The sequence below is a fragment of the Lycorma delicatula genome, chromosome 10 (genome assembly GCF_047948215.1).
Source record: "Lycorma delicatula isolate Av1 chromosome 10, ASM4794821v1, whole genome shotgun sequence".
Classification (NCBI taxonomy): Eukaryota; Metazoa; Arthropoda; class Insecta; order Hemiptera; family Fulgoridae; genus Lycorma; species Lycorma delicatula.
This window is the reverse complement of record NC_134464.1, coordinates 103,028,638-103,036,314: the sequence shown is the minus strand read 5'-3', so window position 1 is coordinate 103,036,314 and position 7,677 is coordinate 103,028,638.

The following is a 7,677-nucleotide window of genomic DNA, read 5'->3' as shown; positions in this document are numbered from 1 at the left end:
ATGAATACAACTATTCTGTTGATAAAAAATTTATTAGAAAGGATGAAAAATGCTACTGTTTTTTTCCACTCATGTTTATAAATTATAAAATTTGCTGTAATTATTTTTTATATATGTTAATGAAAAAAATATCACTTCACATGATTTTTTTATGTAGATTTTTTTAAAAAGTGTATTATTATAGTTCTGACAATTTGTAAAGTTTTATATTGTAATATGGTAATACTTACTACTGTATTGTTTATCGTATTATTATTGTAATTCATAATGGTTCTAATGTTGAAACCATATGAATGCTCTGCTGTGCCTAATTAATTAATTTTTTTTATAATGATTATTATGATAGTTTAGTATATAATATACTTTTTTCTTTTTTTTTTGTATTAAATTTATTCATTTATATTATATCTGTGTATTTATCTATTGTTTATTCATTATATGATGTAATATTTTTATTTATAATCTAAAACTAATTAATTAAATATAATTATTATTATTAGGTATTATTTAAATTTGATGCATTCATGGTTTTAATGTAAAAGCTATATATTATTAAATCATAATTGTTATAAAATAGAACTAATAAAATAGAAATTGTATATTAAAATCATAATATATTTCATACAATTGATGACGGACGATATGATAATTTATGACACTTAAAAATGTATTTTTTTGTTTTCAAAATAAAATTGGGTGTGCATTAGAAAAAAATGTAATTTTTATTTTTTCTGATATAAAACTTTAAAAAATTTAAAAACAGACAATTTGTAGATCTGAAAAGTCAATTATGTCTTAGAAACATCCTTATTAAATAAATTGGCAGCTTTTTTAATTAAATATTATTGCCAAATGGTGAAAGCATTATTTAAAATAAAATTAAACTGAAGCAAAACATTTTTGTCAAATTCCATCGACTGATCTGGCAGAAGCAAGATATTTTGTTTTATTGGGGCTTAGCAGTAAGAAATTACATTAGTTTTTCTGCCAACATTGGTTGTTACAGTTTCTGCTTTTTTTGTTTTCATCTTTATGGATTTGCCATCCATTGTTAAATTGATGTAATATATTTTTAATTATTAGTGCATATATGCAGATTTTTTTTAATAATGTACAATTTTGAATAAAATTCAATTTTTAATACTGTGAATTGCTTATTCCATTCCCCTACCAGTTAAGGTAGGATTTTATTTGTATTTTAATTGACTGACAGTTGTTTTTGTTATGCGGCTTTTTTTAATTTGTATTTTGCCTTAAAACAGAATGAAAATCTTTTATAAAATCAAATTTTAAGTTTTACCCGTGTTTGACTTTTTTCAAGTTTTACTGAAATTTACGTGAGTTGACAGGTTATTAAAAAATTTGGTAGTGATAATTACTTTACTAATTTTTATTGGTTTTGACTCTTTTTCCGGATAACTTTTTTGTCGCTTAGCTAATTTACAGGCTTATTTTCTTTTTCCTTTTTTTTTTAGTATATCAATTTAATCTTTTAGTAAAATTATATTAGCCTTCAAATGTTCAAATTTTTTATAGAAGATGTAAGTGAAGAAACATCAGTTTATCAAAATGAATGCACTTTTACTTTTATACTTAGTACTTTTAAATTTTTACTTGCCCGTAGGAAGTTTTAATTAAAAGTTATTTTCTTTCAAGTGGTTAAAAAAATAATTTCTTATTTTAAACAAAGTAATCCAGTTCTAATGTATCTAACTCATTGAAAATTGGATACGTTAAAATGGATTTAACATTTAGATCAAAATTTGGACGCAGTGATTCAAGTTTTTTACCTTTTAAGTAGTTAAATTTTTACAGAAGTACATGTAATCTTTCCTCTGTACCAGATTGTTTTTTGAAGAAAATTTATCATTTTTGAAGATTTCATCTAGTTTTTGTTTATTAAATCTCTTAAAAGAAAAGTATTATCAGATTATTCCCAGACAGCTTTCCTTAAATTGTAAAATTACACAATAAAACTAATTAAACAAAGGTTATAAAGATTAACATATAATCATAGCACCATAGAAATATTACTGCACTAAGCTAAACAGTTTATATTTGCTCTTTGAATCGCAAATTTTAGAATTAATGCATACGTAATGCTCCTTTTGAATTGAAAACACAGACAAAATATAAGTGGGTATTTACTGAAAAGATTAAATAATCTTCCAAGGCTTTTACTGGATTTTTACTAGCCTAAAATTCCCGTTATTAACTATCACCGTTGGGATTTGCATGATAAAAACACATCAATACCTGTTGGTCAGGCCTTTTCATCATATTTAAATGTTTTTTCTTTAATGAATGGAATTGTAAGTGATTTTATGAGGTTGGTTGTTATAACATTCATATTATTAACTTTTTTGATTATATTTTACTATTTTCATTATGCAAATAAAACTAGCCATAACTTAACACTGAGAATAATATGTTAACATGTACTTCTCTGACATTTTTTCTGAAATTTCAGAAAGTTATTTACAGTTACTGATGATCTGTGAAGATTTAAGTACCACTTACTAAGTAAGTGATATATGTAGGCTTAACTCTGATCACAATGAATACAGACATTTGAGCTCACCTTGGGGAAAAATGCCTAATTTGTTAAACTATTTCTTTATTTGTACTCCTAATGCTACCTCAAATTCACTCACACTAGAATTTAAATTTCCTACACAGATGTATGATCATTGTTTTTTTATTGAAAAACATTTAATTCACCAATGTAAATAGTCTTAAAACCTAAAAGACTGCAAAGACTACAGTTTAAGTATTTACTTAAACTGTAACATGCTAGAATTAAACATTAAATAGAAATGCAACAGGAGAAATAAATTTGTATTTCCTTTGTTAAATTGTAAACTGTAAATTTATATTTCAGGGGATATTTATGTTTTCAATACTGTAGGTAAAATTCAAAAACAAAAGTAATATATTTTAATTAATATAAAATCTGTTGCACTGAAATTTTAAATCAATCATTATGACAGTGAATCTGAATTATTTGCTTATTTAATATAAGTACTAAGTTTTATGCAGTAAGCTGATAAAGTGCATTTATTATTAAAGATTATTTTATAGTTATAAAAAAAAATTAAAATTAAAAATCTTGATAACATGAAAAATGTATAAAAAACTATGATAAAATATTGAAAAACAAATTTTAATAATTAAACCCATCCATTAAAATTCATGAATAATCAAGTTGTATAGCAACCGTTTGGTATAACAAAAACCTGAGGTTCAATTTTTCATCAGTCATGATATGCATTTAACCACTTCGCACAAACATGCTTATGTTTAGCTTAAACCCATTAAAAAAAATAATTTGATTAAAATTAAAATTTATGCTTAGAATAGAATTGACGTAAAAAGTGGCACAGTGACCTATATTTGCATAGTAAAATCGTATATTTATTAAAACTAAAAAATAAAATGATTAACAAATTAGATAAATTTATATTTTTCAGATATTTACATATGGTACTACGTTATAATTATTACTTGAGTTTTTTGTTAATTGTTTTATAAGTGTATTTGAAAATGTATTTCTTGTGTTTGTAATCTAAATATTTGGTTATATTATTTCATTTTGGATTTATTTTATTTTTAAAAATTTATATTATTTTTTTCATTGTCTCTTATTTTGTTATTTAAAATAGAAATTATTATTGTTATGTTTGTGGCACACTAGAAAATAATATTTTCATAAACTGTGGGGCTTATATATATATAATATATATATATATATATACACATACACAAGATGGCTTTGATTATCCATCAGAAGTTTGACCTGATCAAAATAGTCATTGCGAAAATTGATAGTTTACAAGTAATTGGAACATATCATATTAGATTCTCTTGCTTGAATAATTAATTGGAAATTATTTCATGTAATGTTTATTTGCAATGATAAAATAGTTATAGTTACATAAAACAAATTGGGGAAAAACATTTTTGGTTGTTACTGTACTAGTTTTCATGTGAATTCTGAAGTTAGTGATGTGGTATTTGGACAGGATATATCAAACATATGCCTCACCAGTCCTGAATTTGTGGTCAATATGTGATTCTGAACTTTTCTTATAGTGAATTCAAGAAATTTCCAGTAACGTTAATATACAACAAAATAGATGTAAAATGAAAGAAGTACAGGAAAATTGGTTGGGTAAATTTTAATTTCACTTCACAAGTTCTACACATTCTAATTCTTTTATATATACAAAATAGGAGTTTCTCTTTATCCAGTTAGCGCTTGGCCATCAGTTAGGTGTTCAGTACAACCACCTCAGATGCTTCATGTCCCTAACAAACAGACAAGTGAACCAGGCCTTCTATCCAGTAAGTAATTTAGGTGGTTGAACTACCACCTAATTGAGCCACTGACAAGTCCCATGGTAGTACCTATCGTAGAAAAAGAAACAAAATAGAAGGAATGTTCAACTGACTTAAGGGCTTCCTCAGGACATCAGGGTATGTCACAGTATCATTAAGTATTTAGTTTTACCATTGATGTGACAAAATATAAATGTATATGCAAATCTGTAGAAGTTTTACAGACTATAATATCAAACGGCCTAGTGCTTCTATTTTTAACTTACAATTCACCAAGGTGTGTAGTTAACCTATTGTCAAAGTTGTTAGATGGGATGAACAACAAGAAAAGACAGTTTTCAATATATTAATTAATTATTTTTATATGAATTTATTGCCATTCATTTCATTAGGAATAAGTTTTTTATTTTGTTAATTCATATTCTCATCATTAATTTACTGAAATGTTATTACAATTTCAGAATGGTAATTAAAATTTGAAATTATCTTAATTTTTATATTAATCAAATAATTTTTATTCTGGCTTCCTTTTTATATAATGCTGATTTATTTACATGTAGTACAGTCTTAAGTTGGTTCTATATTATAGTCATTTCAGCATTAAAAAATTATGGATTTTTTTTATATTTATACTGTAAAATATTCTGCATAAAATTAAAATCAATCTTACCTAAGGAAAATATCATATTAATTTATATATTTAATTGTTTTCTCCTTATTTAGTTTTCTACTCCTTCCTCTATTTTCTATTTGTTGTGTAGGTTATATTATAATTAAATTTATTATTAAGCATTATTGGTTATTTTCATTTCATTTGTGTACATTTTTAAGTTCTTTTTAAACATTCGTTTTATGGTCATTATTTACCAGATATAATATTTTTATAATATTTGTGATCATATCACATTGATAATATATACATGCCATAAATTTTGAATAAATATATTTTCAGTTAAAAATTATTGTACCTTGAATTGTTCAGTATTTTTATAATTGGTCTAAATATTATTTATTGTTTATGTTATTTCATCTTTTTTATTTAATGTTAAAGATTAAACATTATTTTGCAGATCAGTAATATTGAAAACTGTAGGTTTGTTTTTTTAATGAGCATTCATAAATTTTATATCTGAATAAATTTTTTAATAAAGATTTTTTCTTTCAGCTTTCGCACCTGTATATCTCTATCACTAATGTTTTGTTCACTGGTAAAAATATTACATACTGTTTGTGATAATTAAAACAAAATTTAATATCAAATAGTTAAAATATGAAGTATTGATTTTTCATACTATCAGTAAATCTAATAATGGATAATCAGAATTCTCTTTTGTATATATATATATATATATACATACATCTTTTAGGTATCACTTAATACATTTTACTATTAATTTGTGTTGACAAAATTTTGTTAATAATCTTGTTTATTTTTTATTTATCAGTAACTATTTCCGTAAGTAATTTTTCTCCCATAATGTTTGACATGAAATCAGTTAGTAATATATTTATTTAAGAATAAAACAATATGTAATATTGTTAATTGGATAAGTTGAATAGTAATTAAATTTTTAAAAAATATAGAAATATATTTTTATTTTTATTATCTTACTTGTAGTTAATTTTAGTTCATATATTTAGTTTATTTTAGAAATATATTTTTAGTTATATAGTTTTTTGGTAATTTAATCATGTTTCTGTCACCTTAATCTTTTCTTTGTAAAAAAAAATAATACAGTAATACTCAGCATCATATGATAAGATTATTACTGGTACATTTTTACAAGAGATTTGAACCTTGATTTCACCGAGATTTTATTTTCAATAAAATATATTGTGTTCATTCATAACAAATAGTATATTGAAATAGATAATAATATAATTGTAAATAATTTTTTAGCATTGTAATATGTGTACAATTTAAAGATAGAGTTTACCTAAAAAAAAAATCCTGTAACGTGTGAACAGTTTGTGATATTCAACAAATATTGCATACCATAAAGTTGTATTGATTACTAAATAATGTTGACATTTTCTTCACTTAAACTGTATGTAATCATGGTAAACATACATAGGACATATAAGACAGTGCATTTTTATATTCATATAATATCAGTTTTTTACAAAGGTAATTATTTTTACTTATTTCAGTATAACATGCTCATCTGTGTGACATGTCCAAAGTAATGTATTAGAAAAAATATAATAATAATCATGCTAGTCCATTCATTATTTTCTTCTGTTATCATGTTAAAAAAAAATTAAAAAAGAACCGATATCTTCTTTCCTTTAACAATCATTATAATTTCTCAAGAGAACTTTCATTATAAGTTTTATTATATTGAATTTTTCAGTAAAGGAGGTAGATTGTTTCTAACATTTTGATAATTAATTATTAATCAAAAGCTGAATGTGTTTTAAGAAAATACCAAAATAGAGGAATTTAATACTGTTGTACACCATTCCAGATGGTAATTTCAAACCTATTAGAATATTTTTAAAACATCTGTATAAATATACACTGGCATTCGCTTTACACCCTTAGAATGCGACATTCATTGAGGTAAGATATAAGAATTAATACTAAATTGCCAGATCCAATGAGATCAATCACTGTTAACTACTTTGATACCCATAATATAATAATAATATTTGGTTAATGTATCGTAAGATATTCACATATGTTATATCTTCTTGTCATAATTTTTTTTATTTCTTTTTTATTCTTTTAAATAACCATTTAATAGCTTCATGTTTACCCTACACTGTATTTATTTTTGCAACAAGTTTTTCATATGATTATAAATTTATTTCGTTGAATGTTATATTAAAATTTATTCTGTAAAATTTAAGGTTTTAAATAAATTTAGCTCTTTTATAATAAAATGTTTACTAGTTGAAGTGAGTAAACTTCCAGAAGACACTTTAACCCTCAAATTCTGGTCAGAAATTTGTTTATATAAAAATTAATTATTTAAAAGACAATAGATTATTGGTGAACAAAATGTTTACCAAAATATTAAATTAAATTCCCTGAGTCAAATATATCAAATTCATTAAGGCTGTCTTTACATCTTAACTTATTTTGAGAGCTCAAGGTAATACCAGGCTTCAGCCTGGTACAATTTTTATTTTTAGATTTATAGTTTTTAAATAAAACTGTATTTTAACTTAAAAAGTACTAAAATCACTGGTTGTATTATAATCATTCATCACAAGGTATGCGGTTCTTTTAATATCTATACAGGGTGCCATAACCAAAACAGTTGCAGGTAATTTGAAATAAGATATTAATCAGTATTAAAATAACTGCAATATTTTTGGTCAAATTTGTCTTTC